We start from the raw sequence: 25,556 nt of genomic DNA, 5'->3' as shown, positions 1-25,556 counted from the left end.
GGTATTGAAATAGAGCTACCCACCAGCATGAGAAAGATATTCATTTGCCAGATTAGTAAGTTAATTATAACGAGGATAATATAAGGACATTCATGCTCATTCCAGTCTCACTCTAAGTTAATACAGACACCAAACTTCAGAAAGTGAGCTATGAAACAGGCACATCAATAATCCAAAAGTAAGGGATTTGGTCCTGAAAAGGGGACTGAAGAAAACAACATAAAATTAGAATTTAATCTCACCATTCTTACAAGTAGGGCACACTGTCTTCTTTCACATTCCCTTCACTGTAAATTCAGCTGAATAAGAATAGCAGATGATAAAGGCAGAAACACAATGTTTAGGAAATCATTATGAGAGAAGGCATATTATTAGTTAGAAAAATATTCTCTTTTCACTCTGAAGTAATTCAGTGCCAGCCAAGGATATAACACCTATTCTACCTATTTTAGCATAGGAGGACAATACTTCAAGGTCATCTAAACCATCTAAAGTTCATCTAAATCATCTAAACTCCAATTTTTTTAAACATGATGCAAGAGTGAAATCTCATTATGTTAAAAACATAGATGTCTGAGAAGTTCTGACATCGACTTTTTGCACATGGTTCACTTTCACCTGGCATTGACACACTCAGAAAATTTTCCTTTTTTAATCACACACTTGATTGCTCTTTGCTAGAACAATTTTGTCACTGTTAAAACAATCCAAAATGCACTACAAACTCAGAAAATCATAACACTTATTCTCTCCTAATTTGATCTTTCTATTCGTTGCTCTAGTACCTGCAGTGGCAGACTTATAAGCCTGGTATGTGTTATTACATTCTGCTCTGAACACCAATTCTCACTGCAATGAACTACCAGGTAGAAGACAGGATTTACCGGTGGACAAACTATAGAAAACTAGAGCAAATAGCAGAGATCATATCTACCTTCCAAGCAAAATTATGTATATTTTTAATATTTTTATGAGATTTTTCTTTGTGTTTATTTTCTTCATATTTGGGGCTCACTTCTTTTATCAAAAAGTAGTAGAGAAAAAAGAGAAATATTCTAATTTCTTTCTAAGGCAATTATTTCTGTTTTGATGGGGAAATATAGACCATTTTGTTCTAGAATACTCCTAAATAATACTTATCTATTCATCTATGTATCTTCTGTGTAGCTCTTGGTTATATAATCGGCAAAATTTTCTCTTCCTTCTTCCAAAGACTCCCATTTTATAATCTCCACCTTCGTTTTCTTTTTTACTTTCAAAATAAATTCCAGTTTGCACTACATTCTCAGCTCCCTGAGATATTCAACAAGAAGTCAAAATGTCCGTAAAGCCATTTTACATCTTCCTCTCAACAAAAGGCAACCAAATGCCTGGAACAGTATAACAAGTTACCATTAATTTAGCTCAGTACTACAAAAACAGTAACATCAATTCAGTAGTTGCCAAATGTGTGCTGAATGGGAACCTGTGAGCTCAACTGACCACCACAGATGCAAACGAAGATAAGCTCTGTTTTTAAACCTGATTACAGAAGAATTACAATTATAAATGATGCTTTGAAAGTTCAGTAAGGAGGCTGCTCATAAAACACAATCTGAAACTGTTAACTGCAGACTTCTTGATATGAGTCATATAAGCTTTTTTCCTACCCAATAATCACAGAATACTCGCTTCTGCAGGGCAATTCTACTGCTCTCCCCAAGCCACCTTCTATGCTGGTGAGGTGGGAACACTCAAACAAGGCAATGCAACGTGCAGCTGTTCTTGGGCTCTGCCTCCCAGATGAGGCCTGCAATCAAAGGTATTCTGCTAAAAAACAAAACAAAATATTCCTGAACAGTAGTTACATATTAATATTTAATTACCACAGTACCAAACATACAATGCCTAGCAATATAGCACTGTTAATTTTTGTTTTGGTTTGGTTAGGTTGTTGAGACTAAAGCAAGGGATACATTGGAAAGGGCAGAAACAAATAGAAGGTAGCTAAAATACTGCAAAACTTCAAATGATGGTGAATAAGGATGTAAAATGTCAGCCATGACAGAGAAATGCCAGGCAGTAAGATAAGCAAAGTGTCCTCAGCTAGGCATTCAAATGATCCTGCATCTAATCTCAAAAGCTTGAACTGAAATATAATAGCAAAGAAAAAAATAATAATAATAAAAGAAGGATTGGCTGGTTATCAACTAAGCTAGGTGGTATCCTAAGTGAGTGACATATAGGTCTTTCTGTTACTTTAAAAATATTTCCTCTAAACATTGTTAAATAATCTTTGGAATATTAAAGATTTATTATTAGTTATAAACTCCTGATCACATCTCTACCCAGTGGGATATCGACTTTAAATAGCACCTACAGCAAGTTGTGGTGAATAAAAGCCTATGCAACCATTTATTTATCTGCTCTTAGAATTACGCATTAGAAAAACTGACTTCAAGTTCTTACCAGGATAAACAAAGGACAATTTTAAATTGAAAGTTCATTCTGCGTGTCTCATTGAATATGGTGGAAGTTTAGCTCATGCAGCTTGCAAGCAATGTAGAGAAACAGCCTGAAAGCTATGCACAGTGTGAGGAAAATTTGAAGTTTTGTAGATTTGCAGAGCTTTTTTATTAATCAGGATTTACATGTTCTGCATATCACTCACACCTGCACCTGCTTTTACTAATGTCTCTTTCAAAATAAAAAGACCTGTTGTTTTTGAACAATTCTTAAAATAAAAAAAAAGAAAATCAGAATCTACCAATATGAGAGAAATTATTTTTCAATGTTGAGTAGCCTACTCATACAGAGTAAAGAACTTATCCAAAATAAGCAGTACAAAGAAGCATTCATAAATATTCAGTATCTCTTGCCCCTTTTTCTTTTATGCTTTTCACATATTTAATTCATCCAGTTTCTGTAATAAGTGTCTTTCACTCTGTTCCTTCCTTCAGTTTTAAAATGCAAAAGTGAAAATGCTGCAAAATGAGTCATTTGCCACATCCCAAGCACAGTGACAAAGTTTGTATTGACACATAACATGAAGAACCTTTAATACTTAGGTACAGGGAAATCATATAGGTGTCAAAAAGTAAGTCACTTGACTCCTGTTATACAGACTGAGGAAAATATGTTTTTGTATTACTGAAAGCTGGCAAAGCCATGCAAACATTTCTTCAGCAAACATTTTTGTATATAGAAATTGTATATAGAATGCAAAGAAGGAAAAAAGTTGCCCAAGTCTAATAAAAAATCAACTTGAAGTTTTTGATGGGAGAAAGGTTGGACAACAGTTTTAGTCTATCACTTCATAACAGGCCTCATGACTTTAAGCTTTCAAGTATGACAAAATTATTTTTGTGTCAAAATTTAAAAAGCTGTGTTTGCCCTTTTACAAGGACTTTTCATCCACTTTGCTACCAGATTAATGAAAATCTCTGTCGGAGACTACACTAAAAATATTATTTTCCAACTAATTGAAGAAGAAGAAAAAGTATCAAAACAATAATGATTACTTCAAGACCTTGAAGAACATGTAAAGTGAATTTAAAAAAATAGTACGATTGTAAAGCACGGGGCTAAGATGCCAGCTGATTACCTTAGATGTATGGAAAGATTCCGTAAATATGCTAAAACACAAAATGGAAGGAAATTACTGGTTAACTGTTTCACAGGCAAAGCAAGTGACTGATGATAAAGAAGTTGACACATCAAAAAGCTTTATTCTTTACACATAAGGTCCATTGTAACCATATCCTACAAAGTAAACCAGAGTGTCAGCCTTATTAGGGAAACGCTAGACTAATAAACATTTAAATAAATTATACACATCGTAATTTGCAAAGCTTGATTAAATTCAGTTTTGGGGACACAGAGAAGCAGCTGAAACAGTCTCAAACTTCAATGATTTTTTCTAAAATTCACAGTCAAATAGCAAATGTCCAAGGGGACTGGAGAAGGATAATCATGATACTACCTTTAAGAAGGAGGGAAGGAAAAGACTTGGGAATTAGGACAGCCTAAATTTGAATCCTGGAAGGATTCTGGAACACATTACTGAGCAATTTATAAGCACCTTAGGTATAATAAGATGATAAAAAACAGATGATGTGGATTTGTCAAGAAAAAATGTTGTATCAAACCAGCACAATTTATTTCTTTGACAGAGTTGCAAGCTAATGGATAACAGGGAACCAATTGATGTGATATACATTAACATTACTATTTTTTCGAATATTCTCTATGGCAATCTCATAAATACTGTATGGAAGTCTGGTCTGGATTATTTCCCCTTAACAGGGGAAATACTGGTTGAAAAAGTTCCCATAGAAAAGTTTTCAGTGGTTCTATGTCAAATTGATAGAGAATTCTGAACAGCAGAAAAAAAACTATTTCTAGTCAATATTTTCATTGATGATTGACTGATTAGTGATATAGAATGTGAAGGAGATGGAAAGCAGAAAACAAAATTTGCAGATTACAAAGATGAAAAGTGTTGCAAACATTTTCAATTCACCTGTGTTTCCAGGATAATTTTTAACAATCACAAAAATTATTCAAAATCAGAAGCTAACATCTATAAAGACAGATGGCAACATTGTACTTGGGATAAAGAAATCCAGTGTGCCAGTTTCTCATATGAATTTAGAAATATCTCTCCAAACTTGGTAGTGTAGAAAAGAAGAAAGTTAACCATAAACTGATTAAGGAGTTAACAATGGAAAACACAAGATAAAATTGTGAAATTCATCTTCAAATACTTTAACTGGATTTTTTTATGCAACATGTGGGTAATTATTCCACTTTATTTACCGTCACAAGTCCTCTGATAGAAAGAACATGTCCTGTTTAAAATACTGACCTGAACAAGGATTTACAGCAATTTAAAAGGAGAGAAGAAATATAAACAAGTTTAGAAAAGGTGTGATCTGAGATTTAAAGCCCTAAAAAGATTGACCTCTTTTGACCTCTTCTAGAAAAAAATTAGAAGAGGTTAAATACAATTTTTCAATATTTAGGTTTTTGTTAGTCAACCATTGTCTATGTTCAATCATAAAGAGAAAGAAATTTTACCACTATTTGAATACAGATTCAGCTTAAATGTTAAGGACAATTTATGGGACAAGAGAGGTACCTGAATTGAAATCCCCTACAAACACATAGTCCCAATTCCATATACATTTTATGTATGAGACTGCGGTGCTATTTTTCAACATGAAAGTACATATCTAATCACACATCCCTGTTTCCTATAGCCTCATCCATCTGTTGAGAGAATGAATAAAGTAGCATTAGTATTGACAAGAATGGAAGCCTTCAGCAGATGTATGAACAAATTTAGTAGAATATCTAAAAAATTACTGATGTACTTGGGAGAAAAAGAATAAACTAAAGCTGTATCATGTGTGTGTTGACTCAAATTTATTAATATTGTCAGTTTGAAGCAGATCAGGATCTATCAAAAAAGGCAAGTTTGGTAAATACAGACAGTATCATGAAAAGGTCAAACCTAGCGTTCAGTAAACCTAAGGGCTGCTAAAGGTGGCATTTGTAAGTCAAATTAATACAGATCTACAGCTGAAAAATCTCACTTTAATACTCAATATATCTTTAGGCAAATATTCATTCTGTCTTTCCTAAGCTGCTCACATCTCTGTTTCTCCCATTCAATTGTTTCTTAACATCTGTTATTTAAAAGGTTCTATAAAGTGACACCAAGTAGTCCACCTAAACACAGTCTAATACGGAACAGGTTGGTGAGCAAGGGAATCTTTTTAATGCTTTTCCTGTTTCTAGCAGAGGAAGTATTCCTTCCATTCTTAGGGAAAATTTTCCCAGCTACAATTTTTAATGTTGAAATGTGTATATGAATGTGTATATATACATGTATACACATATATCAGTATGTAAGTACAAAACAGTTAACAAAACTGCTGTGTCTGTCTCCATCTCTGGAGAATCATATATCACATTCTATGCACTTTCATGATTTAGTGGCAATTCTTTGTGTCTTATTTTCATTGCACACTCTACAAACTTAGTTACAGTTCTAGTAGCCAAAGAGATATCTCAAAACTAAGAGAAAATAACTTCCATTTCAAAGCATGATTTTCCAAATACAGCTACCCACAGTTAAATACCAAAGTAACTGGTCTAATTTTAGAAACAGTTCCTTTATCTTCAGTGAATTGTAATGTGACTACTGCCTCTTATAACACTTCTTTACCATCACGTTCACCATGACAGATGTGGGTCATTAGAACCAGAAATTAACTATATGCAGAAGGGATTGGGAACAGGCTGGTTTTGATGAAAAATCTACAAACAACCAGAACTTGGGGGTCAGGTAATGTTGTATAAAAATTACTTTCTGCCAGTAAAAACAGAACTGTAGGAGGCAATTATCTGACGATAAAAAACTCTATGCTTCTTGATTGGACTAACATATGGACACCGTGAGTTTCCTGGACCCAGAAAACAATAAAACTGTGACCCTGATAGAGTCTGACATCAGTCATCATAGGTGGTGTGGAAAACATTCACCAAATGGAAGAACAAATCCAAAGTTTTAATCCCAAAGGATAACAGAAAATCTTTGCTCCTTGCAGACATGATTGCCAAAGTGCATTCTTCTGGAAAAAAAAAAAAAGTCTACATAAGAGGTCCACAAATGTCTTTCATGTATTAAACAGTTGCAGATCTTGAAAGCGAAATGATATGCCCCTAAACACAAGCAGAATTTGTGTTAAAGAATAGCCTTAAAATATTTGGGGGTTATATGGGGGTTGGACTCGATGATCTCTGGAGGTCCCTTCCAACCCCTACAATTCTGTGATTCTGTGATTATGTTGAAGGGTTGCTTGCAGAAATCAAAGGTTTTGGTTCAGCAAAGAACATGTGGGCTGCTCTATCCAGAACGTGCTGCTTGCCATGGCAGTGCCTGCATTCTACTAGCAACTACTGTGCACATGCACCATTTTGCATTTCAGCAGCAGCAAGTTTTTCCAGTCACCATGGATTCCACAGAAAAACAGGACTTTGAGAACTGTTATTTCACTGCAGTATTTAAGACAAAATTATTTTGCAAAAATGGAGGACAAAGCAGACTAATAAACAGAACTGTGAGAAGAAATTATCTCAGGTAAAGAGACCTGAAAGAAAGTCATCAGTTACAACCTGATACTTTTCCCCTTTTCTCCAATCCCTTTTTTCTCTTTCCTTCTTGCAATTAGCTTTGTAAAAGTGTTTGCTTTGATGCTACATAACTGAATGTAAAGAAGTGCAACTTAAAAAAAAAAAAATTAAAAATAGTATACAGAATTTTCATTGCTGTTTTATTGCTACTTGGCAGACCTGGTACCTTTACCATTAACATACAGAGGAAATCACCTTCAGTGTCTGAAAACACAAGCATTTACACACAAATTAGAGTGTTTCACCTGCAAACACATGCAAGAAACCACCAGAAATTGCATCACCACACAGAATTCTGTAATGAGATATTTAATTAATCTTTATTGATTTGATCATTATGACAGAAAAATAATGGCCAGTTAATCAGTGGTGTTAGCTAATCCTTGAAAGCCTTAGCTGCTAAAACGTTCATTTACTGCTGTTTCAATGTCTAAAAAGAGTAAAATAATTTTCATGTACAAGCTGGTTTTTTTTCTGTGTTTAGAATAAGTCTGCGAGAGTTCTTTACTATTATACCACATCCATAAAAGATAAGCCAACAACAATTTCACATTTGTAACACAAGCAATTATTAGTCTAGGTCTTGCTGTCAGATTGTATTTAAATTGATTCCAGCTGTTTATAGGAAAGGGACAGGCAGGTGCTAGAGCTGTGCACCTCTGTTTCTGGTAGTAAACATAATAATGATTTGACAGCAACACTCATCATAATCTTTCCTGCCCTGCTGTCACACATACATACACATTGCTAGTAACAAACCCTTATGTAACAGAAAACTGAATATGATGCAAGTTGTGACTTGTGGGGAGCGTAAAACGATTCTTCCTGGAATTAGGAGATACCACAGCCTAAAGGCTGACATTTAACAGATGTGTATCTGCATGGTGAGCCAGACCAAAATCCTTGATCAAAATAAGTACATCTTAAAAATTAACTGCTTTTTAAAAATTCTTTAGACTCCTGACTAGTTGCAGCACTCCAATTCACAAACAAATCTCCTGTTATAGAAACTGCTTTATAGTGTATTTCTCATAAAAGTATTGACTGGAAAACTGAAGCCTTTTAGTGCAATAATATGTATGCTGTGTTACAGATGGATCCAAAATTGATTGTTTTTCTGTTGGAAGATATGTCTGTTTCCCAAAGTTTTTTTTGTTTCATCCACTGCTGTGATAGATGCCTGCAGCACGGTAATCTATATTCTCCTCTTCAGTGCTTAACTCCTTCTGTACCACTCACAGTCCCTGACATCAAGAAATCCATACTACAAGGCTCGGAGATGTGAAATTTATTTCAGGAAAGCTGCACTCTCGCATTTTTATAGGACAAGAGAGGGTATATAGAGAGCTGTGCTCCTAATAAAGGGCATTTTCACAGTCAAAATGCATTGCTTCTATTACTAGTAATCTGAATTTGAGCTGGTTGATTGTTATATGTGAACAGCTTCACTACATTTTCCTATGTCTAAATACGCTATTTAAACACAAATACATTTTCTTCTGTTAACCAACTCTGAAAGCAGTCAAAAATATTCCTTTCTATTCGGACTGCTTTTTCTTTCTGCCAAATGAAAAACAAATCGGTTGCAAACATGTCTCCTTATTCAGCTAGCTCAATGCCTGCAACTAGCAGGCAGAAATGTGCTGACAGAAAAACGAGAGCCACCAACCCACAGCCCTGCTCTGTTCTGCATGTCTACACCCTGATGGGCCAGGCCATTTCGATATTTTATTACCTGCTTTTACAGTGTCTTTACATTTGTTCTGAAGCTTGCAACTCTGAAACGTGGTACATATCAAGGTACACCAGGTTACTGAACTTTTAGTACAGTAGAAACAAATATGACTTACTGCAATAGTTTAATTGTCATTTAAAACTAATTCCTATATTTTAAGTGGTTTAACAAACAAGTAGCAGGTGTTTTCCCTGCAGATGAAAGTAGATAGCAGCCAGTTTCTCCAGAAGCTGTAATGCCAGCAATAAAGTTATTTTAGGAAAAAATTATGAAGTTTATTGAATCTGTTATGTTTTACTTTAACATGCAGAGAACACGCATTACTCTGTGCTCCTGAAGAGGTATTTACATCTATAATGCTAATCTGTTGTTTGCTTAATAATGGATCAAATTCAGCACAAACGGCCAAATAATGTCACAGGAAGCATTCTCATTCTGCTCAATAGCCTATATAGTATAGCCACTGAGGGAATACCAAAAAGGGGTAAATGTCTCAAACCACACAAGGCACTCTGGCACTGCTGCCAACAGAAGCATGATCTGCCGTTCCCAAGCAGCAGTGATGTCTGGAAAACTGGGCTAGAGTAATCAGAGACACTGTGCATGGATATCTTTATCTCAGAGCACTTAATGACAGGAAATAGTCATTAGAAATGTATGTTTTATATAAGCTAGGATCTTGCATCAGCGTAGTTTGAAATTACTTATATAGGGATGACTGAAGATCTGGTTTCAGGAGCCAGATTTTCTCTGGGGAGAACAGAGGTTGTGGATTTTAGGCAGTGGGTGTCTGACTGCAAAATATATACAGAGTACTTGCATCCAGAAGACTTTACCATAGACAGCAGATAAATGCCATTGGATTTCTGTTGCATTAAAATACCATCTACATATACTTTTTCCCATTTCTACAGGTCTGCTTTTCACAGCATTAACATCCAAAGCTTCTTTTTCTGTGATGTACAATTGCATTACAGATTTACGAGCATTAGCACAAAATGAGAATGCAAAATGTCAGGTAGTTTATGCAAAAATATCTAGAATAACACAAATATTATTTCTCAGCTGAGGATATAGCTACTGTACCGGTGTTACATTTTAATCAAAAAACAGTTTTGAAGTGACTCACTTCACAATAAGTGTATAACAAATATCATTTCTTAACTAATGGTAGAGGCAACCATAGTGATACATTTGACTATTTTACATAAAAGTGCAGTCATAACACTAAAATATTGTAATACCTACCCATTTATGACTTCATCTGCCTTCTTTGCTAAATACCATAACAACATGGAGCTTTACATCTAGGCAGTGAGAACGAAACTGATACCTTTCAGCTTAAAGAAAAAAAGCCTCGAGATGAAGGATTCAATCAGCTTCCACTGTTTGTACAGTTACAACACAAAGCAGAATGAACTATGCACATCTGAACTAATGGCAAGGATTTAAACATTTCAGTGAAGTCCCACCCTCTAGGACTGAAGTTCTGCCATAGAAGCACTGTATGTAGGACAGAGCCTTTCCCTCCTCTTTCTGAAGTGTGAAATCTTCAAGGAGCAACTTTAAAGGTTTAAATTCTGTCTTTAAAATCAATATTAGAAAACCAGAACCAGATAATTTTGCATTTCTGTTTTCACCCTAATGCAAAGAGAACCCATTCTGAAGGGAAAAATGCAAGCCTGAGCTTTCTTGGTAATAAATATCCTTGTCAGCAGGAGAGGGAGTAGAGCACATTCATCAACAATCAGCTCCACTTAACCTGTGGGCCTGTATGGTAGGGAGGAGACACAGTCAATTCACTCTTTTAATTTAAGTAATTAATACTTCTGAAAACAAAATATGATCTTTACACCTTTTTAAGATAAGAATTACTCCAACATGAGGGACAAGAACCCTTCAACTTTACTCTGTACCAGCAGAGCCATATATATCAATATAAAGCAAAGATAGACAATCCCAAGAAAACGTAGAGAAAAGGCACAAGAACTATTAAGTGTCTTAAATGTTACAGATCACAAGACGCTTGTGGCTTTGATATGTTTCTTACCTACAAATACATAAAATATTTCCTAATGAATCTCCTTGTGGTTTTTTTGTACATTGTAAGACAGTTTCCTAATGTAATCTGATCTGTTACTATACAATTTACAAAAAACCCATATCTTTAATAAATAAAACCAACTATCTATCATTTTATTGACCTCACAAAGGTGTTATGGGATATACTTTATTATTAACAGTATTATTAACTATGTAATATTTGTAATGTAATATTACATTGCAAGGAAACTGAGATGAGCTGAGGAGTACACAAGTGGATGCCCGTGCTCTACAATTTAAAAGAAAATAAAAATGATGCTTAATTAACAAACATTCATGCCTTTTCTGTAATATATGAAATACTTAGGTCATTTTTCCCCAACTCAGAGCAAAGGCTTTTATTTCAAGATGGCTGTGAGAGCTGTTTCTCTCATCCTCCCATTTTGTTATTCTATTTCTTACTGTTAACTTTTTTCACTCTCTTTTTTATTGTCTTTAGTTGTCCCCATGGGAGCTAAGCTGTAGTGAGCTTTATACTTTGCCTAGAGGGCAGAGAGATTTGTGGTCAATCTTATCTATTCTGATAATGATTTCCAAAGCTTTGGCTGTGTTGCTGAGGAGGCCTTCTCTTCTGCCCTCTCAGGCTTCACCCTTGAGGTTGACAGCTTCATAATTCCTGAGGAACACAGCTGTCAGGAGAGGTTGTAGTCACAAAAAGAGATTCTCCAAGGTAACATGTACCAATTCTGTGAAGGACTTTGAAGATTAACACTATGACCTTGAATTTAACATAGCATTCTGCAAGGAGTCAGAATCGTGAGTCGAGTATCAATATGATGTGCCCTAATGGGCTGGCATTTGGAAAGAAGCACAATGTTGCTTTCTGAATCACTGGAAAAAATCTTCAGTCTTTGTAAAAAATGTGCATTCACAGATCAGAAGTTGCATTGTGCCTAAGAGCTCCAGTTCCAGTGTAGCACACCATTTACTCACATTCTAATATAAGTATGTAGGTCTTTCCAAAAGTAATGCCTCTTATTTATTTCCACAGAAACCACAACAGATAAAAAGAGTATAGTAACACTGTTTGATAGAGCAACCAAACACTATTGTTCAACAGTCAGCACCAGTGGATTTGCATTTTGGTGAGCAATGAATGAGAGCCTCTATGCCATGCTTGTAACAATCTACACCAGTGAAGGTGACACACTGTCACTGTCACCACTGCTGAAAAACACTACGCACTGTCTCACTGCCCTCACATTCTCTGTTTGTTGGTCTCCACAAAAATTCAGCAAGCATCACTGAATATCCATGTATGCAATTTTTTCTGCATGGAGGAATTAAACTGCACACTTATGTTTCGTATACACTTATTTGTCAGACACCATTTTGTCAGACTGTCCCCTTGCTGCCATTTGTCACACAGCAACAAAATGCAACAGAGTACTGTCAGGATGTTTCAAACGCTACTGCCATACCACCAACATCCACTTTGATGTTCTAGGCCAGTATAATAAAATAGACGGCATTACTTTCAGAGCAGCCCTCATATTATCACCAGTGGCCTTGCACTTAAAGGTAAGCATGTGCCCAGAAACGCTGCTGGACTAGGACAGTACTCAATATTTTTGATGATTCAAGAAGGCAGAGGGAGAGAGGACAGGTTTCTTTGATCAACAACTTCTGATTGGCTATAGGTAAAATATATGTATTTCTCTTTCCACCATGAGCTACGCACGCAGCAGTTTGAGACTAAAATATTGATTTCCTAGTTTGCAGATCAGTTCATTTTGCAGAGGACATACTGGGTCCTATTCTTACCAGCCCTCCATCTGACATGCTTGCATTCAGCTGAAGGCAGATGTGAATACGGAGACCAGCAGGAAGCCAGATAGCTGGCAGAAGCAAGTCAGATGTAAAACTTTAGTCCCACAGAAAAGACAGCTGCTACACCAATCAATTCATCACCTACATGTGACAACAGCTTTAGCCTCAGCATTTTAAGTAATCACAACAAAGCACCAGGAAAGAAATAACACCACAGCAAAGGTAACAAGAGAACAGAAATATTACGATTTTTTTTAAATTTGCTTTTTTCTCTCAAGGTTGGTCGTCCAATCTTGAAATGATCTTCTTCATTCCACAACACAACCAAGCCTTGACTTCAAACTGAATTTAAGCAAGCCAAGAGCTAACCAGTGCAGTTACTTGTCTTGGGTAGAGGCCAGTAGCAAAAGCCATGGGGAAGAGCTTATAAAGGGGAGCTACAGAACAAACTTCTCCCTTTGTGCACTTCTACCTTCCAGCAATCACAGTTTGAAGATTATAGGAGCTGAATTCAATTCAACGGTTGTTTAAAATATATTTCTTTCATGAATTTGTGTGATCTCCTTTTAAATACATTTCTTCTTCCTGATGTTCTAATCTAGCACATTGCAAAACTGAGCTATGGCTCATATGCATAGTAAATTGCTATTATCATACGCACTTATCTTTGCTCATGAGCCTGTCTCCACAGAATATAATACAATATTCCAAACTTCTCTGAATATCCAAAAGACTCACTAAGAGAAAATCAATTATCAAGGAAAATTTTCTTTCCTTACACATTTCCCTTTTCCAAGGAATGTACAATTCTAGCCTTCACAGAACGCGACAGAAGACATTGTTTTGAAATGTAGAACAACAAATATATCTAAGTAGAGCACTTGATAGCTACAGTAATGAGTCAGATCTAAAAAGAGTGTGGAATGCCTAATGCAAAGTTCAAATCTGCAGTTAACCTGAGGATGCATGTATGAACCCATGGAAGAACCTTGGTTCCTGTTTCTCCATGTGCACAGAAACTAATATCAACACTCTAAATTTTTCTATTTAGATCATATAGAATTCTGAATTATTCTTTTTATTTTTTTTTTTACTTATTTTTTATATTATTTCCTTTAAGAAAATTGCACTAAGAAAATATTCTTACTGTGAAAACAACCTTCAGTGCTAAACTAGGGACGTATTACACAACTTAGTGACAGTAGAAAAACTTCTCAGACAAAAGATTAATAACAGCAACAACTAATCTTCCCTATACTCAAGAAAACCCAGAAAGATTATATTTTAAAAAATAGATGATGTAGAATTACTCTCACTGTATACATAGGAATATTGTTATCTGGATTACCTACTTTATCTCATTAGAGGACAGAAAATTTTCTTTCACATTCTTAGCAAGCTCATTAAGTCAAGTAATTTTTTGAAGAAGAAATTTTTATCAGGCATCTTTAACCAAGGTATTGTCATGTCAATTAGACATTAGTCAGTCTTCCAGCAGATCTTGTGATGTAGGCTATCGCAGATTACTAGGAGACCGTGCCCACTGCCCAGCTTGAGCTGTTCATCACTAGAGCTAGGTGACTTGACTACAACAATACTAACCAGGAATACTGATTACACAACTTCTTTGTCAATTGCACATGTTGCACAGCATCTCAAACCAGTCCGTGAACTACTTAAAGTCAATCTTACATCATTTTACATATTTTGCATATTTTTAACGTAATAGGAGCCAGATCTACACTGTAGCGTTCAGTATGCATCATAGCAAGAATACTAAAAACAAAAATACTGTAAAATATCTGTAGAACAATGCATATATTTTTGCTCTCTGCTGTGCACAAAGACTATTTTACAACCTAACCTAGACTTCAGCTAAAATCAATAAAACAAGCTATGATAACATTCCTTAAAATATCCTAATCTACTATTATTCCCTTTGTCCACACAACAGTGCAGCTTCTCAATCCTGTTTGCTGAGGTATCAACTCCACTGCCTTTTGCAGAAAGACTGGAGATCTGATCTATTCCTTTAGGAGAACCTCAGCATCATTCCACCGTTCACTGAGACCCACCTAATCTCACTTCAAAGTTCTCATCAACATTTCTCACCTCACTCTGGTCCACCTCTCTAATACCCACCGCCCCAAAGACGTTAGGCAGGAAAACAGGCTATTCAGAATACCAAAGATTTTTGTGCTTCAAGGCTTACCCATGCAAAAGAGGGAGTACATTAGGCAGTCATTGGTGTGGTTTGTGTTCAGAAAATACGAGGGTGTTGTTTATAGAAGCATTTTCTCCTGCAGCACAGATAAATGGCTGTTTCCTCACAAAGGTTTTGGGAAACACCCAGAAATATTTTACAAGCTAACAAAAGCACTTAAGTTTCCCTAGGTTGTTCCCTACCTCTAACAAAACTGTCTAGCCAATTCATTTACAGATCATATACCATTTAGTTGCTTTCACCTTCCAATCCCGAAATTTGAATATTAATCTCCAAGCAAATTCAAAGCAGAAATAACATATTTCGAAATTTGTTCTCCAAGAAGATGTCACCCTGCTAATCTCAAAGGATTGGCATAGCAATTTTACCACATTTTCTAAAAAATCCATACAGATTTAAGGTCAAGTTCTGGATTTAATTGAAGTAACCTTTTGTACAATCTAGCTTTAATGAAGTGCAATGAAGTTAAAGTCCATAGGGGCCATTAATCTGAAACACTCCATTAAAACAACTACAAGGGGAGTTTTTAATAAACAGTGTGAACTAATGCCCATGTGGAAAGGTAATTGAGAGAGAACTGGTGTCTGGGCCAGATTGTTATTAAATCCTTATCACAGGTAAAGCTGAAACCCCAAATGGCAAGCTGCCATGTGATTTATGGTGCCCTTCCCTTCCCAGCCTTAAAGAAAAGGCTATGTTTAATAATAAAAAAATCCTGTGACTAAGCTATAAAATAACCCAGCAATTACTTAGAATAATTTATACAGTGCAATACTCTGACCTTGCTCTAAGCATAAAGTCTACAAAATAACTTCTGTAATAAAACTGTGAACTACTAAAAGGACTAAGGGTTTAACCATTTTCATTGTGTAGAACCTGAGGGTAATATAAATACATGCTACATTTCTAATAGGAAAGTTTACAAAAAATTAAGAACTTTTTAATCTTAAACAAAGCTGTTCTGAAGTCTGATAGGGTTTTGCCACATCACAGGAATGGCTACTGTCATATTTCACAACACTGTAGCAAGGCACTAAGTCCACTTTCTGACTCAGCACACACTTGTCACCTGAGCTCTGTGCAAGTCCAGTCCTTTAGGAAACAACACAGAGGGACAGAAGCCTGCAGCAGTGCTCAGCTTGGTCACAGCAGTACAGCCTGTGCTTCAGAGTACCAAGAAAACACTGTGATTAAGCTCTTGAAAGCTATATACAAATACTCACTCTGATTTTTTAAAGTGGTTTTTGCCTAAAATCCACAAACAAACTTATCTGGATGCACAAACATTTTAATAAAATACTGTTATTATTGTCAGCATATAAAAAATATAACAAAATGTCTGTTAAAGTCTTTTCCAAGAAAAGATTCAAAATTAGAGATGACTAGCAAATTAAAAGTGATAAAAAGCAGGGATATCAAGGAATAAAGAGGGAAACTCAAGAAATCATCACATTTGAAAGACTGCTTTTGAAGTGTTGTTCAGATCATACTATTTAATTTTTAATTTTATGTGTATCTTATTTTTATGTCTTTGAATTTTTCTTCATTTTATTTATTTGTTCTATATTTTATTGTTTCATTTTCCCTTTATTTCATCTGATTAGGAAAGGACAAATAATTTGGCTCATATCCAAAGAACACAGTTCTTTAAACTCAGGACTTTAAAACCTGCCCCCCAAAAGATCTTAAGTACAGAAAGGAATTAGACAGGGTAATGATGCTGGTCAAAAGTGCTAAAGGAGAAGAAGCAAAGGTTACTTAGAGACCAGGGAGGTGTTCTTCCCTTATTAAGGCCATAATAAAAGACATGGAAACACTCAAAAATGTAGCATGCCAAAGGTAGAGCACAGAGGGTAAAAAAGGATGACTGTCACATGAGAAAACACTTCTGGATTAAAACTGCGTAACTACATTTAACAACATTGCGAAATCATTTTCTGTGAAAACAGAAAACAGCCTGAAAAGCATGGCATCATACAGTTAACTCCAATTGCATCTATTACACCCCTGACGGTCCATATGCCTTTTTCTGTGCTTTAAATGTGTGCATTTTCTGCCTAAATGACAGGACTGGGCTGTGTTTTGTGACTAGGCATACAGTAAGCAGAGGATTGCTACAATGTAAGTTTGATGAGGTCAATTCTAATCAAGAGCAGATTACTTCAGTGAAAAAGAAAAGCAACTGTTTTTATTTCCAGTCTGGCAGTAATGCAGGTTACAGCAGATATCATCCAGAAGGATCTAGGCTATGCATAGCATAACTGAAAGATGGAAATTGTCAACAGGTTTGTATCACTCGGGACAAACAGCTGCCATCCTGATTAATTGGATCTGGATTAATTTGGCAATGAGCCTACTTGTGCACTCAGCTCCATGTCAGCTGTGTTTTCACCATTACAGCTGCATTGAAGAGGTGCTTGACAAAGTGGTGCCTGTGATTTCAGAAAAGAAGTAAGAACACAGAGAAGGCCAATTGTAACATCCGGGTTAAACTACTCAAAAAACATATGCCTGTCAACTTATTCACAAGAGCCAGTCCATTTCCAGCAGCTTAACATGTGCTATCTTTTCTGACTTTTCCCCAAAACACATTTAACACTCTATCATGGAAAGAAATAAGATTCTTTCATAGAAGTTTATCTTGTTACGAGGGTGCGCGTGTATGTTACAAATACTATAAGCAAATCTGCACTTGTTTCTGTTTGTTGGCACCTGAAAAATACAGTCAATAAATACACCAAATGGAAACTCTGGGTTGTTACCAGTGTAATTTTACACTTCCTCATAAGGGGGTGAGAGATTCCCATGTCTTTGTGCTTTATTTTAAAAACAGAAACATCATTCAGTGAGGTCTTGGCAAGTGGAAAACCGTCATTTTAATACAGGTACAAGTGAAAGCTCTGTTTAAAAGCCCTGGAAAGCAGTGGACTTCCGCACCTGACTAAAGTTAAATACATTACTTTAGAACATTACTGAATAAGGATGAATTGAAATATGTGGCTTTGCTGAACTGTGGCCTGGAAAAGAATATTTTCAGCTCCTGCCTTATGATTTTTCCAATGCTGAATCTAAAGCACAATAAGGCCATTCCAAACAATTAAATGTGCTTAACTGTACTGGTCTCATTCCTCCACCAGCTGGTGCTTATATTTCAATGGAGCCACTCCACAATTTGCACAAGCTCAGTGCCTGCTTCAACATTTGATTAAGAAGATTCCCACTCTGCAAAGGATAGGGAAAAAAAAAAAACTATTGATGTCTTTATACATGACTGAGCTACATTTCATAGGGAAATACTCCACAGAATAGGGATCTTTGGTCAACATAGTTGACCAAAAGTTGACCACAGTTGACTCAAAAGTTGCCTCTTCTTTGTTGTAATTTCAGAAAATATTGATTTTAAAAAAAAAAAGAAAACAACCTTCAGTTACTTACAAGTTTTAAGAGACTGACACAAAAAGTTTCAATTCATTTCAGAATTTCAGTGTGGAATTCCAAGCTTGTATTTTGGAATGGAAAACCAGAATTCTCTGCCAAATAGGAAATTCATTTGTTCCTCACTGCATGTTATCCTTACACACTTATTACTTCCCCCCTGTGATTCCACAGAACCTCTCCAGCACTGACACAACTCCACTTGGTGATGGCCAGGTGGCCAGCTAGTCCCTGTGCTGCTGTCTGAAAATGTATCTGAGGAAAAAGAGTTACTTTCTCTTCAGAGGTGGAAGACATGTTTGGGATAGTGTCAGGAAGCTGGCCTTATGTTGCTTTACTACTGGAATACTATCCCTTTGAGCACCATTTCCTTGAGGAGCAATTATCAATCAAATAAAATCTGACCGTTGTCTTCAAAGGGAAAAACCAAACTATCATCCTAGCTTTGCCTAAACTTATCAACAGGCATTTCCTGGTGGGTATAAGCAGTATGCTCTGCGTGGATACACATACACAAAACCCCACTACATCTGTACATCCAAAATATCTTAAAAAATGTGTTTCATAATAGTGTCCATATATATGCATCCATATGAACAAAGTGTACAAACATTTATTTAATCCAGCTTTAAAAAGGTGTGTTACTGCTGAGCTTAAAGCAAACAACAGGCTCCTGAGAAATAACACCTATTCAGAAAAGAACACAGTGACTATCCAGATATCTGCTCTTGCAATTGCATTTCCCCCCAGTACACACATAATTTTGAAGATGCAAAATTCACTGCCCCTTAACACAAGGAAAATAACCTAAGTTTCTATTTAAGCCTAATGGTCAAGAAGCTCCCATGACAGATGAATAGAGAAAAAAATAATAATTATATATATATATATATATATATAAATACACATTTTTAAATTCCGTAGGTCCATTTCTACAGAGAGAGTGGCCTCTCTGAAATGGTTGAGACAAAATATGAAAATAACATTTCATTTTCTGGCAATTTGCAAAATTGTTCTTTTAACCCACTTGCAGAACTCAGAAGTTGTTATATTCTAGGGAGATGTCCCAGCTGAAGCAAGCCTGCCTCATGCAATTCATTTTCTGCAAGCTGCTTTACGTGAGTGATGGATGTCTTCTACTTTCTCACTGTCGTGTGAAGGAGTTAGATCCTCAGATAAATCCCAACCAAGGATTTCATTGACCTCACAATTTATGCAGTATAGTTCCAGAAATGTGTGATATCTGCAAATACATGCTGCCCAGTAATGCATTTTCAGAGTAAAAAAGCAATGAAAACAGTGAAAAGGAAAAAGAAAGCTTTATCTTTACTGCCCTCTTCAGGCTGTATTAACTCAGTTTGTTAAACAACATATTTGTCAATGCAACACCTCCTTAGAGTCTTATTGAAATATTTCACCCTGTGCAGCTCACATAAAAGAAGTTGTTTCCCTTAGGCTGATAATGAAGTGTGAATGTATGGGTGTATGAAACTCAAAAAAACCTTTTTGATGGCTTTATTAGGAAAATTATTATATGAAGCTGTCACAGTTGCAAGTATACTTCCTTATAATACTTTTTTTCCATTGCCCGAATCCCTCTACTTCTTAATTTTAGGTTCTCTCAATTAATACTCATAACTTTTTCAAATGAAAGTCATCTCATAGTTCTCAGATTATTGCTTACTCTGATTCAGAGGTTGGATACAAATGGTGAACTACTTATTACTTTGAACTAATTTATGAGCAATCCATTCACCCAATTTTATTAAAAAAAAAAAAAAAAGATGATTCATGATTTATAGTATTTTAAATGCCATGACTATTTTTATTAATTTTCTTGAAAACCATTATATTTTTACTTCCCTGGAGTATTTCAGAAATTGATAATAAAATCTCAATAGCAGCCATACAAGAATGTAACAGCAAACTATGTTGTGCATAAAGCATTGGTCTTTATTTTACTCATAGCACGTAAAGTGAAATCCTGAGTGGTTTGCCTACTGAATTCAACATGGCTGAGATTAAACATCCAGCCTTTACATTTCTTCTGTGAATACAGCCACACCTTCTGAGATCTCACTAACACTCCAAATGTGTTATCACAGTGTTCAGGTTTATGACTGTAAGCAATAATGTTCTATCTTTTCTGCTCATCTTTCCTTAATTGAACTCATATTTATTTTGGCTTGTTTTCCCTGCTATTTCTGGCTAACTGCTTTAATTTTCTTTAAGACTCCCTTTTCTTTCCATCTTATTTTATCTAAACCTCTTACAACATTTCCATATTCCTTTTTTTTCCCCCCTTCCCTTGTGTCCATCCTTTTCAATACTCTTTTTCTTTAGAAATTCCAGATTTTCATCAAGAAATTCTGTCCTTTTTCCCTTGACTATTTTCAGCAAATACAGTACGAGTCTGTTGCTTCTGAAGTCAGTGATGTGGGCAGGATTTGGCCTATTCTAAGGCAACCATGCTCTCTTGATTTCTTTTTTTTTTTTTTTTAGCATGAGGTATGAAATGCAGAAGTAAAATATCATATTATCAAATTGTTTGTAACAAGGAAATAGCACACAGAACAAAAGCTTTTCCGATGACTGCGAACACAATTACACAACAATTCAGAGTTTACACCAAGTGTGCATTTGCTTATAAGTATTAAGGCTACAAGTATGGCAAATCAAAGATTTGACTTGTGTTGCTATATAAGCTTGGGTTTTGTTTACGGCACAACTTAATAAAAATAATAATTCTGACACTATTTGGAGGACAAGAGGATTAGAAGGTCATAGTGAGGGAGGAGTTTGAGAGAGCAAGAAGCTCCTTTATTACTTTGTTCAAGTTTTCCAGCACTTCTCTCTGTATAAACTAGTCTTGTCAGACCAGGACCAGTAAAGTATTGAACTTTAAGGATATAAGCAAGATTAATTAATTGAACCAAGTCCTATAACCCTCTGATTCACTAAAAAGGATTAAAATATAATTATTTTCATATTTGCAAAGACAGCAAGTGCAATTGCATGCAATCAGGTTCCTCAACTCACATTTTTTGATACTTGTATTTTCACTTGGCCTGTTTTTCACTTTGACACGTTGAACACTGTGACTGAGGAAGAAAATTAGCAGATGAGGCTGAAACTGTTAAAAAGAAGAAATAGCAGTGAGTTATTATGTTTGTTATCATGAGGCTCCTTACAAAAAAAAAATCATCCATTATGTATATTACCACATGTGCAAGTGTTTATATATATTTCATAGTCACCGAATTTCTCTTTTGCTGTTTTAATTCAATTTTCAAGACATGCCAGACAAGCAAATAAAAATAGGACTTTATTTGATCTGATTAGACTAGAATGGAAAGTTTGATTTCTTTTCAAAGTTTTTTAACATTTGACCTGAAATGTGTCAAAGCAACCTCCATCTCTTTTATTTCTATCAATACCTATCAATATTTCTATCATGTCCCAATGTCCCAATTTCCAGGCTCACCAACTAGCATGTGTTTCAAGTATATTTTTTCTTTTTGGTTTTTAACTTCCACTGACTAATCTAGTACACAGAATAATTTTGCATTTGGCTGTAACTTACTTCAATGGAAAGCTAAGAATTTACACGATCAGGAAGGCACATTATTTTCTACAATTGAAGCATGCAGATCAATATGATATCATCTTTGGCATTGTAGCAGATCACTAATCACCACAGTACTTGCACCTGCAGTGATGCAGTGATGCTAACAGTACTGTGAGCATGTTATACACTAAAAAACACATTTTAGTATACTTCAATTGTAGACTAGTGCTAGATTGTAGGATTCTACAATATAGATTTTGAAAAACTGAAGATTTGAAAGGTTGTCTGCTCTTTCTAGCAAATACAGTTTAATTTATCCCTAGTACTTTTTCCATATAATCTTGGTTCAAAAAAAAATAAATAAATAAAAATCAACTACAGTTTTTAAATACTAGATCAGACATTGTTCACTTTCATTCCGCTTTATGTCAACAAAGTCATCAGCTTTGGCTTAAGATAGTGACATACTAAAAAACACTGCTAAACATATTTTCAAAACTCTGTAATGAGTTTAGAATTTCTTTCTAAATTTAAGGGGAATGGGTGAGAAAGAGCTGGTAAAGAATAAGTGAATCAGTAGTAAGTGTTTAATAACAAATCTCTGGTTTTGATAGGTCTTCTTTTAAGACAACATTTTGTTTACAAATACTAAGAGACAAATCCTTTTCCTCACAGCAATCTTCAGGCTCAGCAGATGGATGACAAGGCAGGAGTACCACAAGAACAGAATTTGCATTCAGTCCAAGATACAACAGCAAGTCTCAGGGCTGCAGGACAGCTGCCAGCATGGGGCTCTCTGAGGTAGCCAATGCACTCAGGTTCTTCCTTGCCTTAACATCCTTCTCACCAAATTAAAAGGCTGCTGCAGAGCCACGCTTTCTGACACACAACTTTGGAGATCCTGTCCAACCACACAAGGCCCCAGAAGGGGGGGGGGTCTTGGAGCTTCCTTCCTGGCTCTTAGAGCTACACTAATCAGGAAATTTGGCAGAAAGAGGCAGAAGAAATCTCACTTCATAAAACAAACTAAGTGAACACAAGGGAAAACTTCCTAAGCAGGAAAATCTGCAGGAAAATCTGCAATTCTCAAAGAAAAGTGTAGTGCTTTTTAGATAGATAGTACAGAAAAAAAGAAGAAAAAAAAAGGGAAAAAATGCAACATGTAAGTTCAAAACTCTGTAAAATACTGAGTTATTATTTTGATGAGCACTATATAAATTAATCTGCCTTTAATAACTCCACAAAAGTTGTCGACATCAGAGATTCACCCAATGACTGATACCAGCACATTTAACAAAGAAGAGGAATTGTTTCAGAAGCAGGCAGACATACTTTCATGATGGCTCATAACTCCTTGTTGACACAGACATAAACATGCCACAAGCCTTAAGCTTTAAATTTAAAGACTTTCCTGTTTCTAAAACCATGTCTATATAGTGGTATGTAGAGATACCTGATCTAGCTTCAAATGCATTTATTAGCCAGTTCAACAAGACAGAGCTTAAAGCTGAAATTCTTTGATGGATCCTAAATCTTGAGGACAAGCAGTTGTTTTCTTTTTGGTTTTTCTTTCATTTCTGTGATTTTTGGGAGCCCAAACTACTCTGATAGCAATATATACAACTGAAATCACAAATACAACAGAAGCAAATGTCATAAACACAGAAATTTTTTGAGCATAAATTACCCTTTCATGTCAACAAACTTTCCATTATTCAGCTACAAACTATGTGATTTATTCTTTTCAGACCTAATATGCAGTCCAAAGCAAAAAATACAGCGTACTTAATGTGAAGAAGAAAGTACTTCCCCCACTCTGGTAGCAATGGCATTGTTTGTGAGCTTTTCAACAACAATCACTCCACTATCGGTCATGCCTCTTGAACAGAAGAAGAGATCAGTGTTTGTCTGCCTTCTGAATATCCTCAGAAGTCACTATGGTACGCATATAGCTAATATCTGCTCTTTCATTGCAACATTCTGATTTAATATTGTGAGCCACCATAGTGGTATTATCATTGTGTCACATTCTTCACCATTTTTATAAGTCACGGTTGTTCTGTGCAAAAGGTGAAGGTTGATACTTGTGAACTTATCTGTAAGATGGGAAAATACATTGGAAGCATTACTGCCACTTCTAATCCACTGACATGCCTAGGCCTCTTTCCTGTATCACCCTGCTTTTTCACACATCTATCCTCTTTCTCAATTCAACTTTCGGAGAAAAAAACCCACAGAACTCTTCATACTTCAACATTAACAAATCCCTTTTAACACCTCACACCTCTTCATTTTCCACCGCTGCTTTTTCCAACTCAACTAAATGTCAGTGGGAACTTCTTGCTGTACTTACTGGATATGCCTTATTGCGTTCTCACTAGATGTGCACTCCTACTAGATATGCCTTGCCGCACTTTTCTGATTGCTTTAAGAATAGACCTTAGCTCAAATGCAACTGATTGTCCAGTGCTTTGAAATAATCAGTCATCATTCCCTCCAAGCACTGTCTTTTCAGGGCCATTGTATTTCTTTGGTCACTCTAGCCAGCTGACTCCACTAACAAGACTATTTTATACATACACAGCGACTCCCAGAGCTGTCTTTGAAAAATTTCATGGTCTGCATTCCAGTTTCTTCACTTAACTTGCAGAAATCTCTTCAAATCTAGCTAGCTCCTAGCTGACAACTGAGTCGGATATGCACCTCTCAATGTGTATGCTTATTTTTGACGGTTTTAATTTGAATCAGGGGAAGATAAAAAATAATGTATTTTTCCTCTAAGATCACATTTTCTTTGGAGTTTTTCAAGTCATCATAGGGGAAACAGTCTATTGGCCCATGTCTGTATATACGACACTCTAAAGGACAAGAAATAGAGCAATGTTAATTTTCTTACCTCATGTATGCTTTGAGCCATTTGAAAACACAAAGCTATATTCTAAAATAAGGCAAAGGACAGGACAGACAATCTAGGGAACTGTTCAGATCCAAGAGCAAAGATTGGGAAGGAAGTGATTAAACTTATTTAACATTTTAATTAATATGGCTATTACAATTATTCAACCTGCTGGTTTGAATTCACACAGGACATTCTGCTACTTCCCAACATCCTAAAACAGAAATGTCTGTTGTTTCGCTGGTTTCACATCCCCTTTTGTAGGTCCCTTCTGCTGCTACAACTAACACTTCTGACAAGGACTGTTCTAGATTACTCTCTTGTGAAATCCATCTGTCTTATTCCCAAAGAACACTAAGTGCTTTTTGCTTCCGCACAGAGGAAAACACGATAAGTACAATTTCTTCTTTCCTCCTCAGCTACATAAATGATAAAATGATTGAAACACTGTTTTTACTCACATATGCTTTCTGTTCTCACTGAGATCCAACTTTGTCTTGCTGTCTAAATTTAGGTACTCAGGTATCTCTAGACCCAAATAAAAGGATAGACTATGCTTTATATGAGTCAACCCTATGTCTTACCTAATTTTACCTTTAAAATTCTGTGGAGGAGGTATCCTTCTCTAATTTTTGTGAGGCATTTT

This window comes from Tympanuchus pallidicinctus, unplaced genomic scaffold, assembly GCF_026119805.1.
Source record: "Tympanuchus pallidicinctus isolate F22 unplaced genomic scaffold, pur_lepc_1.0 scaffold2, whole genome shotgun sequence".
Lineage (NCBI taxonomy): Eukaryota > Metazoa > Chordata > Aves > Galliformes > Phasianidae > Tympanuchus > Tympanuchus pallidicinctus.
The sequence above is the reverse complement of the archived record's forward strand: the minus strand, read 5'-3'. Positions refer to the sequence as shown.